The sequence below is a fragment of the Cyanistes caeruleus genome, chromosome 10, assembly GCF_971803275.1.
Source record: "Cyanistes caeruleus chromosome 10, bCyaCae1.hap1.1, whole genome shotgun sequence".
Classification (NCBI taxonomy): domain Eukaryota; kingdom Metazoa; phylum Chordata; class Aves; order Passeriformes; family Paridae; genus Cyanistes; species Cyanistes caeruleus.
Window position 1 is genome coordinate 1,169,311 of NC_141710.1, and position 27,088 is coordinate 1,196,398.

The window sequence follows — 27,088 nt, forward strand, 5'->3', positions numbered from 1 at the left end:
ACCCCAGGATGGTTCTGCAGTGCTGGCAACAAGGTCTGTGGTGACATCTCCTTTCCCTGCCCTTCACCTGCAGGTACCTTTGTTTAGTAATTTAGACTAATGAAGTCCTTGAGGCCTTGTAATTCAGCTCTGCTGCAGACCCAAAACTGATGCATGAAGTGAGCCCTTCCAGCTGTTTCACCAAATCATCTGTAGAGAACAAGGTGATGTTTTCTAGTTTATCTAACAAATTGTCTACTTTGAGTCATCAAAATCCATATGCTTTTACACCACCTGGGGGTAAAATCAGCACAGCTGAAATCCAGAAGCTCTTTCTCATTATTTTGAAATCTTAAATTCATGAGGGTGCAGAGAAGAACCCCATTCTGTCTAGTCTAGTCTAGCCCCAGTTTTCCTAATCCACTCTGCTTGCAGTTAGACTCTGGCTCCTTGTCCTCAAGGCACTTCCCAACTTTCCATCATGTGATGAGACACTCAGAGTTGCAGCTGGGCAGTTAAATTACATGAAGCTCCCATTTTGACTGTAGTTTCCTGATGATTTTTTATGTGCACGGTGTGTTTTTATGAATTGCCTCTGAGCACAGTGCTGAACTGGCCACCTGTACCCTCCTGAGTCATCACCACTGCTTTTTGGACATGTCAGTGTGCTCGTGTAGCTCATGTTCTTCAGCCTGTACTTGTTCAAAAGGTGATAATCAAAATTAGTAAAGGGACAATCTGTGAACAAATGTCACTATGATGATGATTATAACACCACTCTTAATTTCTCTTTGTTGCACTTTTCAACTTCTCTCAAAATGCCCATAAAATGCTTCAAGTTGAAGCAGCTGATGAGTTCTGACTCCTGCTCATCTTTCATTTTCTAGTCTGATTGTTTCCTGCTGCCACCACTGCTTCCCCCTGTAGAAGAGGATTGAAAGCCTGCTGAGGTACAGAGCTTTCCTGACTATGTTCAGTGCTCCCCCAGGGCAAGTCACACTAAAAGCAATATTAAGGAACAAGGATCTTGGGATTACAGTGGTTTAAGGAACATTAAGCAGTACCCTCCTTTATCCTCTGCAGAAGACTTTCAAGCAAACTTTTCAGTGAGACATTAGAGGACATCAGCCCTTGTCCCTTGCCAAGGTGGGCTTGGAGGCAGAAAGCTGCAAGTACACATTAAGAGATTTCTGACCCAGAGCTCCTTGTTCCCTCCCTGAAAAGTCCAGTAGCTGGAAATTAAAGGGAAGTGAAAGTACTTGCACAAGGAGAGAAATGAATCATTTATTTAGAGATTAAATAAGTGCTCAGTCACTTCAGATCAAGCTGAGACCTCCACCTGGACAATGAAGTGTGGTTTGGTCACAAATGGATAGGTCTGACAGTGAGGTGACGTGGTGCAGTTCTTTGTCTTGTATGTAGCCTGTCAGAGGAGCAGCCTTTCTGACTTAAAGAAATGTTCCTTCTACTTTACCCCATGCATCTGTGAAGCATTTAACCAGATAAAGACAGACAAAAAGCCTGGCAACAAGGTCTGTGGTGGGATCTCCTTTCCCTGCCTTTCTCCTGCAGGTAACTTTGTTGATTAGTGATTCTGACAAGTAGTCTGGAGTTTTTTCTTAGTAATGAAGAAAAGAAATGGGGAATCAGTTGCTGATTATGACTGTTGTGCGGAGTTTTGAAATAAAACCAGTGGTATGTGGCTGAACTTGCCTGATAAGAAGTTATTTTAAAGAAGTAATAATGTCTTCATCACAGCAATGAGGAGATAAATTATATGTTAAATGACAAAGCACAGCACTGCATATTTTACACTCTGTAATGACTTAAGAGTTCATCATGATAAATGTTATTAAAATGAACACCAAAAGAATTAAATGTGATGCTCTGCTACCTGTGCTGAGATCTCTTCAACTCATTTAATTCTTGCTGTCTTGCCTTCTGCATAGTCACTGTTCAATATCCCTTTTAAAGAATGTAAAAAGGCAAAAAAAGCAAAACCTTTTATGATGAAAGGCTGCACAGTTAACAAACAGACAAGGGGAGTTGCCTTGAAGCTTTCCTGCTGCCTGTAAAAAATTCAGTTTCGGTTTTACACAGGTGGCATTATATTTAAATGTCAGTTCTGGGCTTTGTTCCCCCCTTTAATATAAATGTCAGTGGCATTTTGTTGGGAAGTCTTTTTGTTTCACCTTCCACTTTGATAAATTCTGACTGGCTTTCAATCTTGCCATCTACCTTTGTATATTCATAACTCTGTTGGCCAAAGTTCTGCATCAGTTGTTTCTTTTCCCAGAAGCCATGAATTAAATGCAAATGCTGGGCCAGGCATATTCCAGAGCAGCAACAGTGGACAGGTGTTGTAGTGGCAGTGACAAGGGGAATAAAAGAGCATTAATCCCCCCAGTCATAACCAAGGCAGGGGAGCTTCATTAGCTTCATTAGCACTTGGGCCACTGGTTGATTATATGAAAAAAGAGGGTTTTCCTTGTTGGGGAGGGCAAGTAGAACCAGTAGCACTCCTGTCTGGAGTGAGTAAAGCAGGTGTGGGTAATGGAATACCAGAGAGAAGAAACAGTCAAAGCCTCCTAAATACGACCCCACTCTGTTCTTAGGTCAGACATCCCTTAGAAAGCTGTACAAGCTTTGAAAAAAACCCATGATGTGTCAAAAGATTGGGGTTTGGTACCCGAGTGCTTCAGATCAGTGAGCAGGGGCTGCTGAAATCCCACTGCAGGGAGGAATCCCTCCATCCATCATGAGCTCACTCACTGCTCCTGCCCTTGCTTTCCAAGACAATTCAGTGCCCTCACAGCTCCAGGTGCTTTTCTAGCTGCCATTCATACTCAGTAACACACTGGTGGGATGGCAGGAGTGGGCTGCTGGCAGTGCTGGTCTCACTGGGCTGGGAGGCTGGAGAAAATACCATGGAAAGTGTCCCCACCTGCTGTCACTGTCCTTAGCACAGGAACTGGGATGGGGACCCCTTTGGTCTTTACTTCTTTATTATGTTGGCCCTCCAGAGCTGGCTTTACCCCTTTCATTTTTCTGACACTTTAACAAATAGAATTCCCATTTTCTGTGCAGGTTTTTCCCAGAAAAAATCTATTTTTTCTTTTTGCATTTAATGCAAATAATTTTGACTAATGTGAAATAGCAACGACTTGCTTTTTGAAGAAATAAAGTAAATGTTGTAAAAGTAAATGTTAATATTGGTAAAGCCTATGCTTACCATAGAGACTATTTCTGCCCTACCCTGTTAATGCAAACTATTTAACCTCCCAAAAAAACCTCTATTGTTCAGTGTCATTTATGTCATTCCAAAATGATACTAAAGCAGCCAAGAGTTCTCCTATCTCATCATTCTTTGAATAGTTGACTACTAGTACTTCAAAATTGAAATATATTTCTGTAAAACCTTTTTAAGCTGTCTGTAATGATGCATAAACTGAGATGTAATGTTTTAAGGATTTGCATGAAAACCCACTGTGTTCATGGTACATTGTCCCTGAGTTACAAGGCTTTTACAGCAGCTTTTTAGTGCAGCCAGATAATTAAATATGTTCCACTGAATTCTGTCAGAACTGTTTTGGACATGTTAAATCTCTGCTTTTTCACATCTTGTAACTCCTGAGAAATCAGTGCTTTAAAGGGGCTGCGGAGCTGCTCGTGCTGCCCTGGGTCACGAGCAGAGCAGCGCTGACGGGCGCCTGCTCTGTGCTGTGCTCAGCACTCACAATGATGACTTTTGGGCTACCTAAAAACAGAGGCCAGACAAAATCAAGGGAATAAAAAGCAGTTCTGTTTATTGAAGGGCCTTCAGGTACATTTAGGGCAGACAAAGCCTCCCAGGGGCTGCACCCAAAAATGGATGATGGGTCACAGGTTTTCACACTTTTATCTGTTTGGTCCATTTGCACATTGGGGGTTCATCTTCCAATTCCAGCTTCAGGGAATGAACTCATTTCCCCCAAGTTTGCTGCCCCAACTCCCTTTTGTTTCCATCTCTCAGCCTGAGGCAGTGAGGTGTCCTTGATTGCCAGGCCTGGAGAGGAATTGCTGTGTCTGAGCAAAATGGGAAAGCAGCAGCTCACACTGTGTGTGGAGTTTGGAGTTACACACTAAAGAACTGCAGGATTACAGATACATGAAAAATATAAAAGCTAAAATCCTAAGCTATCACTCTGGTACCAAACACCTCTGGCACAGAAACCTCTGCTGATGAGGACTAGTTCAGCAAGCCAGAGAAAATGAAATACCCTTTCCCCCCACCCTACTGTCTCCATTAATGTTCCTTTATGAACTTCTAATGCACCTAATTTTTCACTGTCCAACTTCAGCCCAAAAGGCTGTGTTGGCACATCCCTCATCATCATGTTATGTTTATTGCATTTTCACCTCCTTGAAAAAACCCCAGATTTTATGCTCCTTTTGGGAAATGGGAGATGAAGGCAGGCTGCCAGTGCTTGCTGAACAAAGTGTGCCTGAGGTGGCTCTGAGGCTGCAGCTGCTCTGCCTTCCAGCAGGCCTAAGTGCAGTGCAACCCCAAATGCAACTCCCTGGGTGAAAATAAACAAAAAATGAGTGCAAGGAGACTTGGGCCCGTTCCACCGTCTTACCTGTGTGTCCTTTGTGCCTTTGTGGCAGCGTGGTGAGAGGGGGTCAACACATCACCCATGGGCTCTGCTCAGGGAAGGTCCCTAGGGATCAAAGCCACAAGCATTTGTAGGTAGCAAAGAACAGGCTTTATTTTTGTGCATGGAATCCCCAGAACTGAGTCAAGATTAGTTAGTCAGGTTAGCTTGTCAGCCTGCCTCTGGAGCAAAGGAAAAAGGAAAGGGAAAAGGAACAGAAAGGGAAAAGGAAAGGGAAAAGGGGAAAGGAACAGAAAGGAAAAAGGAAAAAGGAAAGGAAAAAGGAAAAAGGAAAGGAAAAAGGAAAAAGGAAAGTAAAAAGGAAAGGAAAAAGGAAAGGAAAAAGGAAAGGAAAAAGGAAAAAGGAAAGGAAAAAGGAAAAAGGAAAGGAAAAAGGAAAGGAAAAAGGAAAAAGGAAAGGAAAAAGGAAAAAGGAAAGGAAAAAGGAAAAAGGAAAGGAAAAAGGAAAGGAAAAGGAAAAAGGAAAGGAAAAAGGAAAGGAAAGGAAAGGAAAGGAAAGGAAAGGAAAGGAAAGGAAAGGAAAGGAAAGGAAAGGAAAGGAAAGGAAAGGAAAGGAAAGGAAAGGAAAGGAAAGGAAAGGAAAGGAAAGGAAAGGAAAGGAAAGGAAAGGAAAGGAAAGGAAAGGAAAGGAAAAAGGAAAGGAAAGGAAAAAGGAAAGGAAAGGAAAGGAAAGGAAAGGAAAGGAAAGGAGAAAGGAAAGGGGAAAGGAAAGGGGAAAAGAAAGGGGAAAGGAAAGGGGAAAGGAAGGATTTCACTGCATTTGAAGTTAACATCAGGTGCCAGTGCTTTCAATGATATAAACTGAGCTTTACAAACAGGCAAAAAGGCTAGAGTGGTGTCCAGCAAAAATGCATTCCACAAAGCAGACACACACAGGCATTTTGAGGTTGTTCAGACAGATGAGGCTAAGAATGGAGCTAATGCTCTAAGCATGAAACATCAATTTGCAATAAAGCAAAAGAACTATAACTCATGGCATCTAGGTTTTAAAGCACATTTTATGAAAACATACAAAGTCAGTTGTCTGACTAAAGACAGTTGAATTTGTACACTATGCTGTGCTGTTTTTTTTTGATTTAGGGCCACATGCTGATATTTACACTAAGCAAAAGAACTCGGGGACATCTCTGGTGGGGAATTTAGTGGGATAGTTTTGAATGAAGGTACCAAAAAGATGAGAGTGGCCAAGACTGTCTGTTAAGGTACAGTTCTTGGTCTCAAACACTGATGTTTGCTGATAAAGGGTAGTTAAACTCATGGGCTTTTGTAGTGGTGATAAAAGCTGAAATATAACAGTATTCAAGGAGTGATTCTGTTCTTATGTTGCTGTGATGTGGCGAGCTGCCAGACTCCTTGCAAAAGCAGGGCTGGCAATGTGTGTTCTCTTTTGCAGAGCAAAGCCCAGATCTGAGCTGGCAAATGCCTGATTCACAGACTTTGAGTGTGTTGACCAAAAAGGAGCTATAAGAAATTGCTTGCTGTAATCTAAACTGAGCTGAAAAGCTGTTCTGATGCCTATTTGACTGTTTTCCATAGCCAGATTTTTAAATTTCTTCTGTTATTAATTCACTGTCCTTAAATATTCCTTTAATTTTCTTCATTGCCATTGAAAAAAAAAATTGATCTCATGACTTAAAAATATAACAGGTAAAATAAAAATTTAAAGGCTTCTGATATTTTTTATGAATATAAGTTTGTTTAATAAGTATGAAGGCTGCGTGAGAAGGAAATATAATGCCAGGGCAGCTGCATCTCCTTTTTCTCTACTGATGTCTTTTCTTCTATAGCAGTTGCTGAAAGCTGGAGATCCTGCTTGTCCCAACTCCCTCCCCTCTGCTTGCATCTTTCAGCAGCTACCAAAGCTATCCCATCATCCCACCACCTCCTTTCAGTGGATTTCTCTCATGCCTCCTCCTTTTTCAAACTGCATCAAACTTAAACCTACCATCTGCATTCTTTATTATGTTCCCTTTCTGTTGTCACACTCTGTTGCATTCCCTCCATTCTGCTCATGGTGGCACATTCAGTACCTAATTTTGCTGCTTTAATTTTTGTTTATACCAGATGCTACCCAGAGGCACCTTTTTGCTCAGGTTCTATGTGATACAAACTTCAGTTGTACATGGGAATTCCCCCTTAAAAATTAGATTGGGGGGGAGGGGGGGAAATGTCACTTTTTTGGCAGGCCCTTAAGGCATTGTGAGCTTCAGTTGTGTTTCTGACAAAGCAAATCAGTTTGCTGTACTAAACACCCCTTGTTGCCAATATCCCCAGGCTGGATTTATCTGTGGGAGCAGGAGCAGAGAACAGGGCTGGAGGGAGGCAGCCCTGCAAAGCCAAGGTGCTCTGGGAATTGCCACTGGCTCTGTCTGTCTGTCTGTCTGTCTGTCTGTGTGAACCTCTGCGAGGTTAAACACTGACTGTGTTTTTGAGGCAGCCTGAAGAATTTTGGCACCCAGTCCCTTCTAAATCCCCAAAGTGCTGACAGTCCTTTGGCAGTCAGGATTAACTATTGTGGTTGTTAATATCCACAGGGGATGGAACGAGGAGGAGAGGAGAGGAGAGGAGAGGAGAGGAGAGGAGAGGAGAGGAGAGGAGAGGAGAGGAGAGGAGAGGAGAGGAGAGGAGAGGAGAGGAGAGGAGAGGAGAGGAGAGGAGAGGAGAGGAGAGGAGAGGAGAGGAGAGGAGAGGAGAGGAGAGGAGAGGAGAGGAGAGGAGAGGAGAGGAGAGGAGAGGAGAGGAGAGGAGAGGAGAGGAGAGGAGAGGAGAGGAGAGGAGAGGAGAGGAGAGGAGAGGAGAGGAGAGGAGAGGAGAGGAGAGGAGAGGAGAGGAGAGGAGAGGAGAGGAGAGGATTCTCTGCTCAGAATCAGGGCTCCTGCTGCAGCTGCTGGAGTGCCTGGGGGAGTCATTTCATGAGATGAGAGGGGTGAAGCTTTCCTGTTGCATGAAGGTTGGCAAGGCAGCTTCTGGTAAAGATTTCCAGAGAGAGGGAGAGATCCAGAGGCAAGAGGAAGGTGTCAAACTGATTATTGGTGGGCTTGAGGCCCAGGATGTACATGGGGGAGTTCAGACAGCTGGAAGTGACCCACACTGCCAGGTGACCTTCCTCCCCTCCAGCACAGCAGTGGTGGGGATGTGACAATGTCTGGCAGAATTGAGCCATGCCCCTGCTGTGGATCCACCTGCACAGGCTCCTGCACTGAGAAACAGAGCCCAGAGAAACCCCAGACCCACTTAGACCCCAAAGAAACCCCAAACCCACTGAGAAACAGAGCCCAGAGAAACCCCAAACCCACTTAGACCCCAGAGAAACCCCAAACCCATTGAGAAATGGCCAGACCCCGGCCTAGAAGCTTCTTCCCCTTGGTGGAACATTGTTTATCAGCTCTGAAATTTGCAGTAGAGGACAAAGGTGATGGAAAACACCTCTTCCCTCTCCTACCACCATTTCCGAACAGTTCTGGTCCCCTCTGGGACTGGGGCCTGTTTGTTACAAGCTGGGAAGGGACTCTGTGACCTGATGGCCAGAGAACCCATGCTTCAGCCATCCTCTCCATGAATTAAAAACAAAAAACCCACAAGAAATGTGGTTACAACCCAGGGAGGAAACTATTCTAACAAAGCAAGCCTTGAGCAGGAAAACACTCACACATCTTGCAGGTCACCCAGCATATGTAGAATAAAACATCAGCTCCTGCTCATCGGATTTGGGGTGAGAAACCACTGGGGCTAAAAACATTAGGAATGGGTTATAAATTATAAATTATAAATTAAAAGGCGAAGATATAAATTAAAAGACAAAGATATAAATTAAAAGGCAATAAATTAAAAGGCAAAGAAAAATAAAGAGAATATGAAGATACATAAAGATACATAGAGATAATAAAGATAATATAAAATATTAAAAGATAATATTAAAATATTAAAGATAATATAAAATATTAAATATAAAATAAAGAAAAAATAAATGCTTTATTCCAGAGTTAATTTAACCATGTTTAGATTGGGGTGTCCCAAAGGACACTTAGCCTCCTATTTCTCACTGGCTGTCATTTTGAAAGGGTGAAAGAGAGGGACAGCAAAGAAGGAACTTCACCTCGAAGGATCTCCCATGCTAAGGCTGAATGTTTTTCCAACATTGAACTTTTCAGCCTGTTTTCTGGGCTCCAGTGAGTGAACCACAATTGCTGTGCCTCAGGCTAGGGGGGCTCAGCGGCTGGGTCACGGCAGAGCAGAGGGACTGATACATCAGGAGCAAAATCAGAGCTGGTCAGCCTGGAGTGCTGCAGCAGAGCAGCACCATTAAACAGCTGCCAGTTCACTCCCTCTGATGCTCTCCCATTTTACTGCATTAGTTATGGTTCCTCACCACCACCTCTCTTGACCCAAGGGAATTTTCGTAAGAAAAATCCCTCTGTTTGAATTTCATGTGTTGTGAATCTCCTCAGAATCTATCAGGGGTTAGTTCTACGTTTGACTGACTTGCTTGAAACAAAAGTAGTTCTGGGAAATTAACCCCTTCTTTGAAAAGCTCTTGTGAGCAAATGGTGCCTCATGGTAGGAAAGGAATGAAGCTTTCATGCCAGCTTTGATGCCAGGAGAAAGCAGCCCTCACTTTTCAGGGCTCAAACTGCTAGTTCCAAAACCAGTAATGGCTGTAAATAGAAAGGTTAATCAGTTCTTGGGAAAACTGAGGCTGTCTTAGCCCACACCATGTTTCATTTACCTAAAGAAACAACCTTCCCACCAGTCAAGACTGCTGGAGGATCTGGAGAGAGAGGCATTTATCAAACCAGAGACTGGAACAGCTCAGAAATGCTTTAAAAATCAAGAAGCAATTGGTGTCAGTAGATCTGCAGTAGATGCTCTGAGTGCACTTCCCAGCTCATTTCTGGCATGTGCTACCCTGTCCCTGGAGCTAGAGATGTCTGCAAGTGTTTTGTGTGTGTGGAGCCCAGTTAATGTGCTCATTAACTTCCACAAACTGCAGTTTTACACTTCCCAGCAATCCTGCACGGGTTTCTGCTATCCCACAGATAGGAGAACTTGCATTTCCTTATGTTTTGCTTTAAAATAGCTTGGCAAGAAGTGATCATATATTAAAGCCTGACAGTGTTGGATCACTTGAGGACAGAATAAAGAGGCCAAAAATCAGTGATGTTCACAGTCGATTTCTCTATTGGTTCAACAAGCAGTTTGGTTTCGTTTGCTTCTACATTTGACAGATTGTGAAGTTCCTGTCTCACTGTTTATAGGGCAAATAAAGAGCTCAGTACTATTTGAATGTGTTGAAATATCTGTGCTACAAAAGATTTTCAAGAGTTTACCGTGGAAATATCTGGAAGTAGTCTATAAATCACATCACTGCATTTCTCCTTTCCTTTGGTTTTACATATGAATGGGAAATAGAAACTTGTTTCTTGTGTCTCTGTGTCCTGTAAATGCCAGAAACAGTGTCATCATGCCAGAAAAAAAAAAAAATTAAAAATTTTAAAAGATGCTGTAATATTAATTAACTGGCATTTTAAAATATTTTGTTTTTAAGAAAGAAGCAAAATTATTTTAATCTTATACAATTTTTGTTTTTTCCACAGATTTCCCAATCTGCTACAGCTGAGTTAATTTCCACCATGGATGCCACCAGAATGTTGGAATAAGGAGACTTCTAGCACACTCCCCATCTTGATAAGGCAGCTGAAGTCACATTGCAGATGCACACTGCCTGTGCCACCAGGCTCTGCATCCTCTTCCCCTGCCCTGGCCGTGGCTTCTTGTCAGCCCTGATGTGCTGTAGGTGACTTTGGACCTCCCTCACCACTCTGGACTTGGGTGATGCTCGTGGGACTCCTGGCTGAGCCTTGTTTCCAGCACCCAGCCCACTCTGCACTCCTTGCCTGGGCACCCCAGGGCTGTGCCAGGCTGGGGAGGGCATTGCCCTGCTGCTCATCTTTGCAGATCAACCACTGACACCCAGTAAGATTCTGTAATTATACTCAGACTAGTATTTTGTCATGAAATTCTCAAATGTTTTTTAAGTATTGCTCTGTGCATAAAATCCATATCTGAAAGAAGTGGTAAATCGAGCATTTCAGCCCAGAAAGGAGATGGTTTTGTTTTCAACAGCACACATGTCAGTGCATGCCAGGGTAGTGGTGCCTTTATGGGCTACCTAAAAACAGAGGCCAGACAAAATCAAGGGAATAAAAAGCAGCTCTGTTTATTGAAGGGCCTTCAGGTACATTTAGGACAGACAAAGCCCCCCAGGGGCTGCACCCAAAAATGGATGATGGGTCACAGGTTTCCACACTTTTATCAGTTTGGTCCATTTGCACATTGGGGGTTCATCTTCCAATTCCAGCTTCAGGTAATGAACTCATTTACCCCAAGTTTGCTGCCCCAACTCCCTTTTGTTTCCATCTCTCAGGCCTGAGGCAGTGAGGTGTCCTTGATTGCCAGGCCTGGAGAGGAATTGCTGTGTCTGAGCAAAATGGGAAAGCAGCAGCTCACACTGTGTGTGGAGTTTGGAGTTACACACTAAAGAACTGCAGGATTACAGATACATGACAAATATAAAAGCTAAAATCCTAAGGCATCAGTAGCCAGCCTCAACCTGCACTGCTTGTTGCTCTCCTCTGCCTTTGGAGCTGGCTGCAGTGGGCACAGAGCTGAGTTCAGGCTGCTGGCTTGAGCACAGGGGTCCTGCCCTGCCAGACTCTGCTCTGCACCCAGGGCAGGACTTCAGTTCCTGCTGCTCCAGGAGAGCCTTTGGGGGACTTCTGCTCCTCAAACCCTTGCCAGACAAGGAGGTGTAGAGGTATTAGGGAGATTTTTGACCAAAAGTGGTCAAAGAAATGTATCATTCTGGCTGTTTGTGCTTATTGTTTGTACTTGTGTGGAACATCTAAGGAAACCAAGCTTTGCTTCCGCCCTTCACATTCCTGAACAGCAAGAAACACCCACACCAAGGTAAGTGACATTCAGAGTCAGGCTCCTTCTGGATAGCTTTTCAAAGCTGGTGGGCTAATCTTGTAATCCAAACAAAAATCAAAGTAAAAATCCCCTTTTTGCAATTGCTTATCTGAAATACTCAGCCAAAACACTCTTCTATCAACTTCAGCAAGGGGTTAAATGGTCTTCAAAGGCGTTTCAGTTTTTAGATCAAGGTGGGTTTGGTTCTGTGAATGAGATAAACTTGCAGCTACAGGCAAGTCAAAGACTTTGTTAAAGCAGGAAATAGTCCTTTTAGTTCCACATGCAAAGGCACCTTTTGATGTGGCTGCTGAATTGTGTTCATCAGAAGTAAAGGCTAATCTTCCCCTTGACATTTACCGAGTTGGTTGATTACTTCTCTTCTGAGCCATCCATGTGGAGCATTGCAGGATTTTATAAATTATTTCCTGGAAATGCTTAATATTAAGAGGTTTTTCTAATTCCTAATTTAAGCTTTGCACAATCATTAAAAAAAAAAAAATTAAAATAAAAAGTCAAAACCTGACGGAGCTCACTGTGAGGGAAAAATAAATACTGATGAGACAAAACATTTTACCTGCAGTGTCCAGAATTTCCTTGACTGTCATAAAACTACTTCCTGTGATTAAGTGAAGGGTAATGTGGCAGGAGGATGAGCTGCAGGGCTATGTGGTGGCATTACTGCAAATCTTGCACCTAATCAAGGGCAATCACCATGTATCCTCTGCTGAAAAAAAAAACCCTTTTCATTTCCTCTATGGCAATTTATCTGATTTCTTTTTTTAAATTGTTAATTAAGTGTATCTGAAATTTTTTTAATTGTTGTGGAAGTACTCTATGAGAGGAGGGCCTGTGGAAAGGAAATAGTTATTAGGGTATATATAGTTAAATATCTATTCATATATATGTTTTATACTGAAATAACAGCAGGAGATAACAGACACATGAGAGGTCAGAGTCCCACCAGACAGACCGAACAGGAAGCAGTTATTGTCCCACGGGGTTGACAACTCTTTGAAGACAGAAAAAAGAATAATTTCTGTCCCTGTTTTTAGGGAAATTGATGAAAAGCAAACATAAACATTCTAATTTCTTTATTATACAGATCTATATAGGCCTTGAAAAGGGATCAAAATTTCAAATGAATTCTTTCCTTTTAAAAATCTGGACATAAGCATTGTACTGCAAGTATTATATTCAAAGATTTCCTTTAAATCTGTGTCCAAATTCAATGTCAGCCAGGCTCTGTAGGGCAGCAAACAAGCATCCCATCCCACTGATCCCATCCCATCCCACTGATCCCATCCCATCCCACTGATCCCATCCCATCCCACTGATCCCATCCCATCCCATCCCATCCCATCCCCTCCCATCCCATCCCATCCCATCCCCTCCCATCCCCTCCCATCCCATCCCATCCCATCCCATCCCATCCCATCCCATCCCATCCCATCCCATCCCATCCCATCCCATCCCATCCCACTGATCCCATCCCATCCTATCCCACTGATCCCATCCCATCCCACTGATCCCATCCCATCCCATCCCATCCCATCCCACTGATCCCATCCCATCCCATCCCATCCCACTGATCCCATCCCATCCCATCCCATCCCATCCCATCCCATCCCCTCCCATCCCATCCCATCCCCTTCCATCCCCTCCCATCCCATCCCATCCCATCCCATCCCATCCCATCCCATCCCATCCCATCCCATCCCATCCCATCCCATCCCATCCCATCCCATCCCATCTGTCCAGTGGTGCTGCTGTGATCCAGAAATGGGCAGCTAAGAGCACCTCTGGGTCTTTGTGTCCAGCCCTCTCCCACTGCCATCCATCCCTCCAATCCCACCTAGAAATTTAAAACTGGATAGATCCCTAGTGGCAAAGCTGTCACCACCTTCTCTCCCCTCTGTGATGCCCAAGGAGGTGGTTCAGAGAAAAATCTATGGTTTATTCACAATTACTTGTTCTCTGTCAGTGTTGTCAGATTCTTCTCCTTCCCTTGTGTTTGCCCTTCTCTTTCCCAGTGCCTCTTTGGATTTCCTGGCAGCAAGCTGAGTTGTGGCTTTTTGAGGCTGCAGGAGGCTGATTTACACATTCTCCCATCAGCTCACCTCTCCCCAGCTCGTGGGATGCTGAGGGCCCTGCTCCACAGCTCTTGCAGGTGGAATAACTCATTGCCCAGGTGGGAGATCCAAGGTCAGTTCCCTTCTGAATCTGAGCAGTTATTTCACAAAACACACAGACCAAACCATAAGGTGTTCTGACCTGGTTATGTTTTCAGTCCCTTGTAGCTACTGTTAGACTCAGTAGAAGAACTCAAAAGTTGAAATGGAGTGGGAGTGGAGTGGCCCTATCCCACAGCAGTGCCCTAAGTCTCCAGCACCAGGCTAGGAAAATCATTCCCTTTCCTCCCCTGTGTCAGTGCTACCATAACTGAGGAGAGCCTCACCTCTCCCCCCTGCAAGGCACAAATCTGGGGCTGTCCAAGGAAATTCCTGGTATGTGTTCTTTTCCCTGGAGCAGAAGCAGGAGCTGAACTCAGTTCTCCCTGTTCCAAGGGAAAGACAGGTGCTGCATCAAAGTAAACAGCTTTTTCTCAGTTTGATGACAAAAAGGAATAACTGCAGATGAGTGGCTGCACTGAACAGCTTCAGATCAGCCTGGACTGGGTTTTGTTTAAGGTCATTAGGCCTGATGCACTGAGGACTGAAAAGGTAGGAAAGAGTGCCCAGCTCTGCTTCCCTGGCTCTTTGTGTAACTTTTTAAAAATTCTTTATGTTTTTTTTTTCTCTTCTGATTCTGCTGTGCTTCTTCTGCACTTCTCTTTACTCCTGGATTTCTCAGCTTCTCTGAGCTGAGCTCCTTGGGGATATTCCCTCACAGGGAGTCCTGCTTATTTCAGTCCTCTGGGTCAGGACACAAACTCCAAAGCTCGTTAGGATCTTGTTTCTCCTGTTTGTTAGGATGTTATCACAAAACTTGGCAGGTCTCTCCAGACTTTCTGCACAAGTTTAATTCACTGCAACCTGGCACATTTTGTTCTGATGGCACAAAATGGCCTTGTGGCTCACTTTGTGGCTCACTTTGTGGTTCACTTTGGCTTTGAAAGCTCAATATGGCCCCAAACCATGCAGTTCTTTTATCTTTATACTCATTCTTATCCAATTAACAGTAGACACGTATATTATTTTTCCTAATGACCCAACGACCCATCACCTGTGTGCTGCATTGCAGCATTTTCTATCCAATCACTACTACCAAAAAACCTCTAGAAGAAGAACATGAAGAAGAAAGAAGGAAAAGAGACAACACCCTAAATCCTCCACTTTGTCTTCAGCTTTCTATACTAGCTTAAACTCTAAACTCTAACTTTTTCACCCAGTGACTTAAGAAAACTCTCTATACACTCACACTTTTAGCTTTTCTGTCTAACAGTTGTTTTCATGTAACACTATGAAAAAAATTCCCATTCATGTTGTATGAAATTCAGTGTTCTCCTGGATCTCAGAGCCAGGCACCAGAGACAAGGGCACACACTCTGTGTCTCAGACTCCAGCACTTTGTCCCCTCAGCCGCAGGAGAAGAGTGACTTTCTGCTGGTTTGGAGGCTGCTCCATCCCATGAAGTACAGATGAGAGGGTGTGCACAAAGCTGGAGCACAGGGACACTGCAGCTGCTTCAGGGCCTGCAGTGGCTCTGATGCCTTAGGATTTAGCTTTCCTGTTTTTCAGATCCTGCACTGCTTTGTGTATAACTTTAAAGCTCCATGGCCTGTCAGCTGCTGTTCTCCCATTTTATTCAGATAAAACTATTCCTCTCCAGGCCTGAGAGCCAAGGACACCCCACAGCCTCAGGCCCTGAAAGAATAAAAAAAAGTGAATTGGGGGAGCAAACTGGGGGTAAATGACTTCATTAGCTGAAGCTGGAATTGGAGCATTAACCCCTGAGATGGAAATGGACCAAACTTGTAATTGTCTGAGAAACTTGTGACCATCTTCCAGCTTGGGTGCAGCCTCTGGGAGGTTTCTGACTGCCCAAGGTGTGCCTGTTGAAGGCCTTCAATAAATCCCCATTTTATTCTCTAAATCTTGTCTGGCCTCTGTTCCAGGGAGCCACCCCAAGGCATCAGCTGAGCCAGCTCCAGTGGCTGAAGGTTTCTGATTCCAGGGCCTTCCTGCAGTGTGCACACCTTCCTGCTGCCACACAAAGCAGTTCCATAATGACCATTTTCATTATTTTCATAGATTTTTCATTTTGGTTGGTGAGCAGGGCACAAGATTTTGAAACAGTATTCCTCTCTTTAGGTTTTGTAATACATTTCCCACAAAGTTAGCTCCAGAGAAGCAATAGCACGAGGTCAGTTAATCTTGTTATATGAATATTACACTTGGTAATGATCTGAACTTGAAAAAATATCTGCTTCCCATTTCAGAAACGAGACAGCTCAATTCCTTCCTATGTTTCATTTGTTTTAAGGCAGAGAATGGAAGTGGTATCAATTTTTCTGCCACCATATTAAACCATGTTTTTATTAACAAGTGATTGCATTGAGTCTTGGAAAGTATCAGCAGCAAAACATACTTCTGGAAAGCTGAAAAATGTATTTGAGAGTCCTTTAAATAAAGATTGTAAAATTGCTCTAGCAGGATATTTCCCTTCCTTGAGCATAAGATGGGAGAATTTTATATAGGTTATACAGCTGAGAGCTATTTTATATCTCATTTTGAACTCAAGTAATCTATGAAGTGAATGCTCATCTAGGTGAAAAGACACCCTGTCCTTTTTTTTTTTTTTTTCCTAGACAAAACAAGCACAAAATACCTGAATGTTTTACAATTTCTAGTAAAAGTCAGAGGGAAGTCCACATTTGAGTTATGTGTCTAATCATTTTATTTCCAGTTTTGGACTAGTATGGATCAGCAGGGAAGGGGAGAGGTTGATGTTTCCTGTGGTAATTTTCCCAGGACCATCTCCTGTGTGGATGTAATTATACCCACATAAAGGAGCCAGTGGGTTGGGAAAAGAATCATTGATATGTGAGACTGAAATGTGATTAAATGAAGCAACATCTGCCTTGTCAGAGAGAGCAGTGAGAAGAGACTTTATTGCACTGTGTGGTGAAAGAAGGGAGAAAACCGTGAGCTGCTGACACCTCTGGTCTTGCAAAGAAGAGCAGAGCAGAAGGAATGGTTGGAAAGTCAGGTAAGATCCAGTAGAAACGGGGTTTTTGAGCGAGTGACTGGGACAATCTGCTGAGGGATGCTGTGTATTCTGCATCTCTGAAGGAGGCTGTACCTCTGAACTCTGGTGCCTTTGTGAAGGACACAGAAGAAGGTCCTGAGCTCTGAGGGTTCCCTCTCAAGTGTAACCCAGCAGAGCTGCCATTCCTGCAGCTGTGAGTTCATGAGCTGTGCTGGCAGCTGTGCTACCAAAGCGCAGTGACAGGATTGTGGCTGTAGCAGCTGGAAGTCAGGTCTTTGCAGAAGGTGTTAAAATAGGGAGCTGGGACCAGGTGAGCCCTGTGTGGTCCCTTCCAACCTGACTCAAGAATCACTTGGTGATTCTGTAGCATCTCAGATTTTCAGGAGGCCCCTTTAGATCACATGGCAGAACATCAAGCAATATCTGAAACAGTACTCCTTTTTCTAAGTTTTTTTAACCATACATTTTAATAATACAAGTAAGACTTTCCTGGGAGAGGGAGCCAAAAAAAAAGGAGGTTGAGCTACAGTAATGGTGTTTGTGGACCATGCTGAAAGTTCTCTTCAGTGAAAACTGGTGGGCAGGGATAGGGATGGGGCACAGCCAGTGGTGTGCCACGGGGTCAGGGAAGCCTTCCAGCTCAATTTAGCAAATCCAGCAGCTTGGAAAAGCAAGCCCAAGTCATTTGGTGGCATCATTTCAAGCTAGCAGCGAGTGCAGGGTGGCTGTGAAGGGAGCAGAGCTCTGAAACCTGTCCTGTTACTGATACTGAGACTGCAGGCACTGGGCAGGCTTTTCCCCACTGCTTGGCAGTGTCTCAAAATGTCTCAAAGCCTCAAGGTGGGGGTGGACACCCAAAACACCTGTCCTTCTACTGTTCTTTCAGCAATCTAACTTCTTGTAGAGATCTCTCTGAATAGATCCAGGGACAGACAGAGTGCCTGCCCCTCTGAATCTTAGTGGCAAACTGCTCGTTGACCTGGATGAAATCAGGATTTCACCCTTGCTTTTTATAACGAAAGAACAATGTTCCAGCCTAACCAAAACATTTAATAATTTTTAAGGCTAAGATATCCCATGGAAACAGTTCCCTCCTTTATCTCCTCCTTCTCTGTCCAAATGTACAATTTTATTTTAAAGCCTCTGCAGGCTGCTGCAGCAATTTTGTAATTTGAGGCTAGGGGGAAGCTGAATTTTTCTAAAGGAATAAAGAACCAGTTTGATTAGAACATGGCAAACCTCCCAATAGCTCTTAAAATACATCTTTTGTGCAGTGTTTATAACACCTGTTGGGACAGCTGGCACCTTGTGGGTTTCTTTAGGTTTCTTTAAATCATTCTGATAACACTAAAAACATTGGTAACATTGAAAACCAGGGCTCAGACTTCAAGTCTTTTTTCACCTTTTCTTGCAATGAAGCACATTCATATTAAGGTTAATATCAGAGAGTGATGAAAATACACCTTAACCCTGGATTTGGTGGTGGTGGAATTGAATTAACTTTCATCCACAGTCTGGCTGGATGTGTGGGGTCAGTGTGGGAGTACTTCAGACTGAGCACTCAGCTGGAGAGCCTGGCTTTGGCAAGAATCAGTTCTGACCAGGCTGTGTCATTTCAGGAACAGACTGGACTCCATGTCCTTCCCATCTATGGTGCAACACATGTTCTTCAGCCCCCAGAGGCCAGCAGGAAATACGTGAGGTATGTACAAAGGAAGGAAGGTGAAAGCAGACAGACAGAAATTTCATATATTCTAAAATCATGTCTGCTTCTGGAAACCAGGCTGTGAACTCCTATTTTTATCCAACCCGATGAAAGTGTATTCTTGATGAGGAACAGCCTCTACTGGGAGGGAGGGGACAGGCCCAGGGCAGGTTGTTATTAAGGCCAGTTTGGTTGGCAGCTGTAGAAGTAAACAGTCTGCTGCTCTTGGTTAACAAGCAGCAAATGGGGGGACTGAACAAATTCACAGATCATTAAACAAAGGGAAAGTTCACTTAACATCAAAGTGTGGTTTGGTGTTTAATTTGTACTTTAACAAAAGGGGGAAAAAAAGCTGAAACTAAATATTTCTGCAGGCCTTGTGCAGTCTCCATCAGACCTGCTTGGGAGCACAAGGGCCACAGGGTTTGTGTCACTCCTCATTCTGCAGGAACATCTCCCTCCTCAGACATCATTTATCTACCAAGCTCCACCTTTTCTTTAAAATCCTGTCATTTGGGGAGCTGGGGACATGTCTTTACAGCTCAGGCAAAGGGCTGCAGCCACTGGATTGATCCACATCCCCAGCCCAGCATCATGTCCCCTACCCAGCCCATTTCCCTCAGAAGGCAAGGCAAGCACTGCTGTTAGTCACACTTCCTGATTAGAATTTGGCAACGTCCTCGAAATTCTAAAAATCAAAGGTTAAACCAAATTGTGCAACTCACACAGGGCTGTTTATGGCTTCTGTGTGATTTGAATGTTATCCACATCACACAGGCACAGGCTGTGCTCTCCCCTGTGCAGGGCTGGATGGGAGTCCATAATCCTCACATTTCCCCATTCAAAATGGCAACAGCAATTCTGTAATATTCTCTTTTCTGCAGTCTAAAAGTGAAGAAAATTCATTATTTACATGCAGCATCAAACTTCCTCTTGATGTTACACAGGCATCTTCCTGCTGTCTCACTCCTACTAAAATCTCTCCCTCTGAGCCTCTGGTTCAACCCAGAGACTAACAAGGGGAGCAAGTGGTAAGTGTGATGTGTAACTCATAGAAAGACTGCTTAAAAAAAAGGTTTGCAATAAAAATGCTCTGGTACTTCAGAGAAAACAAAATATTTATTTTTATAGCTTCTTGTAATGCAAATGTTCTGTGCCAAAGCCCATGGAACCTTGTGTATTAATCACTCTGACTGTCCAGATTTTTATTTTAAGGCTTGGTCCCTTAGCTATTTGGAAAGAAGCACAAATATGTGATTTAAAGCAGGGGGGGTGGAGCACCTGCATACAACAAAGGATACAATTATATATTCTACAATTTAAAAAAGGAGAAGTGTAGACATTTGGTTTCCTCTCACCAATCACACATGTTCAGAAAGATGGCCATCTGATTACTTTGTGCTTTGAAATGACTAGAACAGCCTGTGCTGGCTTTTTTTTTGCTATTATTATTATCTTTTTTTCCTTCTCTCTCCTGCCTCTTGCTCATAACAGAGCTGTGGGAAATCATTCGAATAGAAATCCCAGCACTAGTAATAATCAAAGAACTATTCTGTTCTTAATTCAGGACCAAGTAAAAAAATCATTTGGTTTGTTTTTGGGGGTTTTTTGCCTGTTCTCTGCTTTAAATATAATGCACTGTGGCGTCCTCTGCCGCTCTGGTTCATTTTGGGGTAGGGGATGATGTAGGTGGTTTGTGGCAGGGGGGAGTAGGGGTTGTTCCTTCTGCACACCAGGACAGGGTCTCACAGGCAGTTTGAGCCAGCAGCAATGTTTTATCTTCCTCTCCCAGCAGCAGAATCACTGCAGGGATAGCTCAGGATGGCTCTGCTGGGCTTGGCAGGGTTGCTGCCCCAGCCTACCAAGGCCACTCTGTTTTGTCATGACTCATATTTCTCAGCTGACTCTTTTTTGACTGTCTTCTCTCCACTTCTTGAACCAAAAGTCACACTACTTAGTGGTTTTTAACTGGAATGTCACGTGTCATTTATGTTTTCTTTGCAAGAGTATTTGTGACTTTCTGTGACAAACAGAAGCCAAATAGGAGAATGGACTCTGTGTCTCTGCTCTTGTCATCAGCACCAGGTCCAGAAGGTTCTGCTGGAATAATTCTGCCCTATCATTTCTTAGATAGGATAGATTTGAGGCAGCTGCTATGGCTTGCAATGACGTTGAGAAACTATTTGTGTAAACTTTTGGGGCAAAATTTAGTCTGTTAGGTCTGGGTTTGGGGCCACTCCTTCATAATCCCATTCCCATTTCTAGTTCAGGAGTGTATTTAATATCTTTCAGCACATGCACAGCAGCCAGCCCTGGGGAATGAAGAGAATAATCATTGTGTTTTTACCCTCAGCTCCTTTTCAGAGCTAATAAATAAGTTAGCTGCTGGTTTGTGTACCGGTTTGGAAGCCAAAGGTGTATTTCATTGCTGTGGGTCATTAGCAAACATTACCCATTATCATAATTTGCTGTTTGTTTTCTCTCTGAAGCAAACGGATATAAATTGTTTAAAAGGGTAAACCTGCTCAAGAGAAAAGCATCCAGGCACCCAAACACCACTTGCTAGCAGTTAGGGAGATATTATTGAGACAAACAGGGTAAATGTAATTTTTAAACCATGCAGCTGCCAGTGATCACCGTGCTCTCCTGGAAAGGCAGCAGGGCCAGGCTGGGAATTGCCCACTGCTACATCAGATTGTTTATTTTGTCACTGCTGGTATTTTAAGTGAGCCTGCCTGCCTGCCTGCACATTGGAGTGGGAAGGGCAGAGATGGGAGCTGTTCGATGGAACAGCGTTGGAACTCGAAAGCACACGTTTGTCAAAACTGAGCTTGTTCTCAATCCCCATCAGGGAATCTCTTGGGGCAGCTTGGGACAGACCCTTGGCAGTCCCCACACCCTGCCTGCCCCCCAGGCCAGAACCTGGAGCCCTGGAGGCTCTGTGAGCCCAGTGCTGGCTGGGCACCCCAGGATGCTGCACTGGAGGAAGAGACAAAACCTCTGAAATCCCAAGGCCACCCTTGGCTTGACTGATTTCCATCGAGCATTGGAGCTGCTCTTTTACTGGACTTGTCTCAGATTTTGACATCCAGAAATCAGGTCTCAGATAAGTCTTGGGATGCACTTGCATTTTCAGAATTGAAAAAGAAAGAATTGGTTTGTAAGTGAAATTTATCGGGTTTTCTCTGCTGTGGGAGAGATCAAAGCTTCTGGTTTGCTCTGAAAGAAAATATTTTTTTCTGTTTTTAAAGCAGCTTTGACTTCACGCTGCAGAGGCATCCCTGCTTTCAGGCAGCTGGCTGAAACTCTCTGGAGCTGTAGTGAGGTCACTGCCCCTGCTCTGATGCTGCTCCACATTTCTGCTCCCCAGTGCAGAGGGATAGAGCTACCCCTGGGAGACTGTCAGGAATGTTTACACAGTTTTAGCTGAACTGAGAAAAAGACAATAAACCAGCCTACAGACTCATCTATAATTACCCAGTGGGAAGGAAATTAAAGTGACAGCATTGAAGTTTTCACTCTCTCCTGGTGACATTTAGAGGTGGGGTTACACTTGGTAAAGGCAAAGCAATCAGCCAAGCACACAGCCTCACACAGCCCCATTTCATGTTGCAGAGCACTGCCAGTGAGCCAGCCACTTCCTTTTCCCCCTCATCCAGGTATGCCATGCATTTTATTAGTCCCCTGTCATTCTGGTGCAGACAATGACATAATTGAATTTAAACAAACTAGACTGCAGTCTCCTATGGTCTAGTGAATATTTATGTCACTCAAGCATCAGGGGACCTCTGGAGGGGTTTGGAGTTTACTTCAAAAAAAAAATCAAATGTCAGTGACATTTTCTGGACTTAAATGGTTCTAGTAGAGCTGCAGAGAGATTTGGGTGGTTGTATGCTTTTTGTGTACCACAAAGAAACAGGATTAGTTCTACCTGGAAGGCAGAGTCATGAGGCTCCCCACAGGCATCTCAGGAAATTCTGGTTCTTCCCAACTTAGATGGATAAAAGATTATGACACAAATGGTTACTTTTAAGGAAAATATCTCCTCCTCAGAGGATAACTCTTTAGCTCTAATGTAACACTAAAAGATTAACAATCTCTTTCTTAGGCTGGGAGAGCTGTATGTACATCACGTTGTATTCTGCTCAGGAAATGGGGAAGGGAGAGCAGGGGAGGGAGGCTGTGGCTTTCCCCTGAGGTGTGGAAAATTGCCTAAGCTGCTGGTGAATAGGGCCAGGCTCTTGGCTGCATAAATGTGTTGGTTACAGTTCACAGCAGGAGGAATATGGGTGCATATAGTTTACTTTGAGTTGGACTTCGATTTGAACAATCATTTTACGGAAAATAATGGAAATGGTGGGGATTTCTTCTGATGGAGCTTCTCCTCCTCGGGCAGTTCTCGTTGCCATCTGCAGTACCCAGAGGTGTTTTTGTCACCCACAGCAGCACAGCGGCTAAAATGAGTCTGCTCAAGGGTTCAAGCCAACCTTGAGCATGGAAAATCAATCTCAGATTGACTTCAGCCCACAGACAACACGAGCAACTTGTGACCTTCACCTCCTGGGAATGGTGGGACTTTCTGGAGAGTCTTTAAGCAGGCACTGAACTATAGTGGGCTCCAAGGAGATGTTATGGTTGTTCTCATGTCCAGCTCATTAGAAGAACTAGCATTTAAGAACTTCTTGTGCTTTTCTTCTCCTTCTTTTCATTCTTTTTTATCTGACTGCGGCACCCCTGGTTAGCAGACAAGGACCAGGCACTGGGAACACCTCCCTGTGTGGTTCTGATAGCTGAGGCCTTCTCCCTCTGCATTAAACTTTCATGAAATTTGGAATAAATGTGGTCTGCATACTTCTGTTGAAATAAAAAGCAAAGTTCCATACTAAAGTAATTAGGATGTGGGTCACAGGTTGTTACACAGCAAGTCAGACATTATTTAACTTTGCAGAAAATCCTGTGCTTGGCCTTTTATCAAGAAAGTCCATTTGTTTTTAAAAAACCCTTAATCAATAAATCCTAATTAAAATCATATGTCAGATAACTAGTAGTCCTTAAGATTTTGGTTTTATACCCAGGAGGATTCTAGCTTACTGATGACATAAGTGTATTTATTTACTGACTAGATCAATAGCCTGCTCAATAATTGTTTTTTGCCGAGGTTACAGGCATTTGGCTGGAAATAATTAAAACTGTTTGTGATGATGGATTTTTTTGAAACTTGCTGTAATACCTGAAAGAATTCCTGCCTGGGCTCCTCAAGTCTCAGAGCAGTTTAGTTTAGTGTGCACTACAGTCCCCCTAGCCCTCTCTAATAATTAGATTTGTTTCATTTTCTATGACCTGTCTTCCAAAACTTGACATCCATGTGGCCACAGCACATGTCCTAAAGCTGATCTGGAGAAGCATATCACATTTACAGCATTTCCAGTTTTAAATTTGGTGATATTTGTCTGCGGTGCCCGGTGGGAAATGCTGAGGTTTGGTAGGGGGAGTTGATGCAAAGAACTTTGAAGCTCCTGGGTGAGCTCTGGGTTCTGTGACACTGCAGGGTGTTAGTGTGGGTAAAGATAGTGAAAGTGATTAAAAAGTCCTGTTTTAAGCAGCACCATGTTCTTTCCTCAGCAGGTCTCAGTGAGGGTGGCTGGTAAATCCCTGAAGTTCTGCCAGGATCAAACCAGCAGCAGCAGAGATCCCAGCCAAGGAGTGACAGAATGGCAGGGAGAAGCAAAAAATCTGGGCAAAACCAGAAAATCCAAAGAGTAGCTAGTCTTTGTTTTATGCCAATTGCTCTCTAATCTGAGAAATATTAGCTGCTTCTCTGAATTGTAGTTCCAGAAACTTCTTCAAACCAGCAAAAAGCCTAAGAACTCGTTTGGTTCCACATCAAACGCTCGAGTACTTCCATTCAGTTTTGGGGGGCTAACTAATGTGCCCTGGGTTTCTTTCCATGGGTAAATTTCCTCTGTTGTTAATTCAGAGTACTTTGTCACTCGGTGGGGCTGAGACCTCCTCCCCTTGTCCTTGGCAGAGGCTGAGGCAGCAGATCCCCTCTCTCTCCAGGAGCTTCTGTGCAGTGAATCTGCTCCAGGCAGGGCACACGCCCTCGCCCTAGTGCTCAGCTCAGTCATAAATACATCTGACTTCTGCATCCCAGCCTGTTCCCAGGGCACCTGTGTGTGCACAAAAACCAGCCACACATATTTATTACTGAGCTGGAAGAATATTTAGGAAGTGTTTCACCTGAATTACACTCCTTACGCTGTTGCTTGGTGTTGTGCACAAATGTATCGGGGAGTAAACACAACTTGACTGCAATGGCACAGAAGGAGAAGAAATACCTCTGGTAGGAATAAAGTCTCCAAACTGATCATAGAGATTGCTTCTATCATGCTCTTTCTTCATCCCTTTTCCCCTAGGTTAAGTCTGAAGTCATTGATGCAATATCCCAGAAATAACATTTCAGTCTATCCCCAGGAAACATCCTCAGCTGTGTATTTGGAGCCACTTGCACATAAATTACAGGGAAAGCTTGTAGGAGCATAAAGTATTTCCAGTAAAACCTAAACCCTTTTGACTTTTAAGCTTGATCATGACAAACATCCCAACTACCAAAAATCTAGAGCACATCCTCAGAGAACAGGATCTTTCAGTCTTCACAATCATTTAGAAAGAGAAAGATGTCACAGATGGGATGGTTAGAAAAGAGCAGCCTCTTCAATGCCAGTGCATCATGGCATCCAAGCAAGTAGTTGACTTTCTCAGATTTAATCCTGCTTTTCTGCACATCTCTAATTAAAACTGAAGAGTAAAACATAGATTTTTGTGTTTAAAACATATAAAAATATATATGCACACATACATTTATTCATGCATTTATATAAAAGAATTAATGTGAAAATGTGTCCTTCACTGGAACTCTAATACCTCCAACAGGAGAAGCCAGATTCTTGAATTATCTTTCTCTGACAATATCATAAACCTAAAGAACTGCTTAGACTAAGTGCTTGCTTTTACATGGCTAAATTTAGGTAGGATGATTCACTCCTCAGAGCCGGATTTGCATAACAAGACAATGGCAGTTAAGCACCTAAATGCCTGGAGCAGATTTTCCAGCTTCCTTACATCCCAAAGCTGTCATTGATCTCTGTGTAACATAAATTCTAGGAAACCAAACCAAATTTGTGGATACAAAGCATCCATGTTGCAAAGACATGGCCCTAAAGTTTAGTTTCTCGTTTTGAACTCGTTTACACTGGTGATGTGATGATTCCCACAAAGTTAATCATTAATGGAGTTAATAATTGCCCTCCTCAGCAAAAGAGCCCCAGAAAGGTTTGCACAAGGAAGTGAAGTGATGGAATCATAGTCAATGCAACCTTACGGAATTAGACACCAAAGCATACTAGGGGCTCTCCTATGGCCACCCCAGCACACTGGGGCATAAAGCAAAACAAATCTCTTCCCATGAAGAGAAGGAAAGTAGAAATTGAACTTTATGTGCTTTGAATATGGGGCTGGGGTAGGAAAAGCCTTTTTTCACTGATTTGGTTGAGTTAAATATTTTCTTTGAAGTGTTCCTTGGCATGTCTCAAGTTACAAGATTATTTCATAAAAGCTAATGCAGTCCAACTATGCATCCAAAGCCTGTTGCTCCCTGCCTTCAAATACTCTCAGGCACCCTCATGGGAGCATGCCTAGTAAAAGTAACATTTTCTCCAGTTAACCAGAAAATAGAAACCCAAGGACAACCCATCCAAAACCAGCATCAATTTCACAGGATGACAACTTGTGTGTTTGGAAGGCATTGCTTTTTGTGTATCTGACTGACAAAGTCAAACTAATAAATAACCATAAATCAGCTTACAAATGTTTTTTTCATCTTTTCACTATTCTCAGTGTCCTGTGGCTGGCTTGGTGGCAAACCCAGGAAAACAAAACTGAGCTTTGATACACCCAAAAAGACCCCGGGCTTTTCAGCTCTGCAGGGACTGGCCAGGGCACAAGCACTCTTGCTCTTGAGGCCTTCAGGTTTTCTTCTTAGGTTTACTCAGGTAAAATTTGTAGAAACTGTCTCCTTTCCTTCCTAAGGCTGAGCAGAACTGGAAAGGAAAACTGTTCCCTTTAGTATTTTAAACAGTGCAGGTGCTATGAGTGAATCCTTGTCTCTGTCTCCTCCTTGTTCAGATGCATCAGGAGTTGATCCTTATCCTTTAAGCACACTAGGACATGTCCTCTCTGCTCCCATTTCTTTCTGTGAGGTTTTGGGGTTGGGGTCAGGTTTCCATAATGGCAGTAGACCCTTTAGTGAAGAGAACCAGTCTGCTCTGTCAAAATGTGCTGTCACTTTCTCCTCCCGGAGTGGCAATTCCATTTTCTGTCAGGAGATTAGCTGCTCACTCGGCCACCTGAGATTTGCTGTGGGCACTAGCCAGCTCTTTGAACAAAAATCTGTCCTTCTGACTGTAAGCTTATCAAGGCTGTCCAGCCCTCCTCTGTGGGCCTGTGCAAAGGAGGGGAGTGTCCCCAGACAGTGCCAGGGATCTCTGGCCAGGCTGCTTTTTAAACCTTT

The 27,088-nt window shown here is 43.6% G+C and overlaps 1 long non-coding RNA gene across 1 annotated transcript; it reads left to right on the forward strand.

Moving 5' to 3' along the window:
- LOC111933766 (uncharacterized) lies at window positions 1-26,386 on the forward strand. Its single transcript, XR_015274495.1, has 5 exons — window positions 1-203; window positions 10,229-10,607; window positions 16,694-16,814; window positions 18,434-18,516; window positions 24,142-26,386. It is a non-coding gene; the product is annotated as an uncharacterized LOC111933766 (long non-coding RNA).
- The last annotated feature ends 702 nt before the right edge of the window (window positions 26,387-27,088 follow it).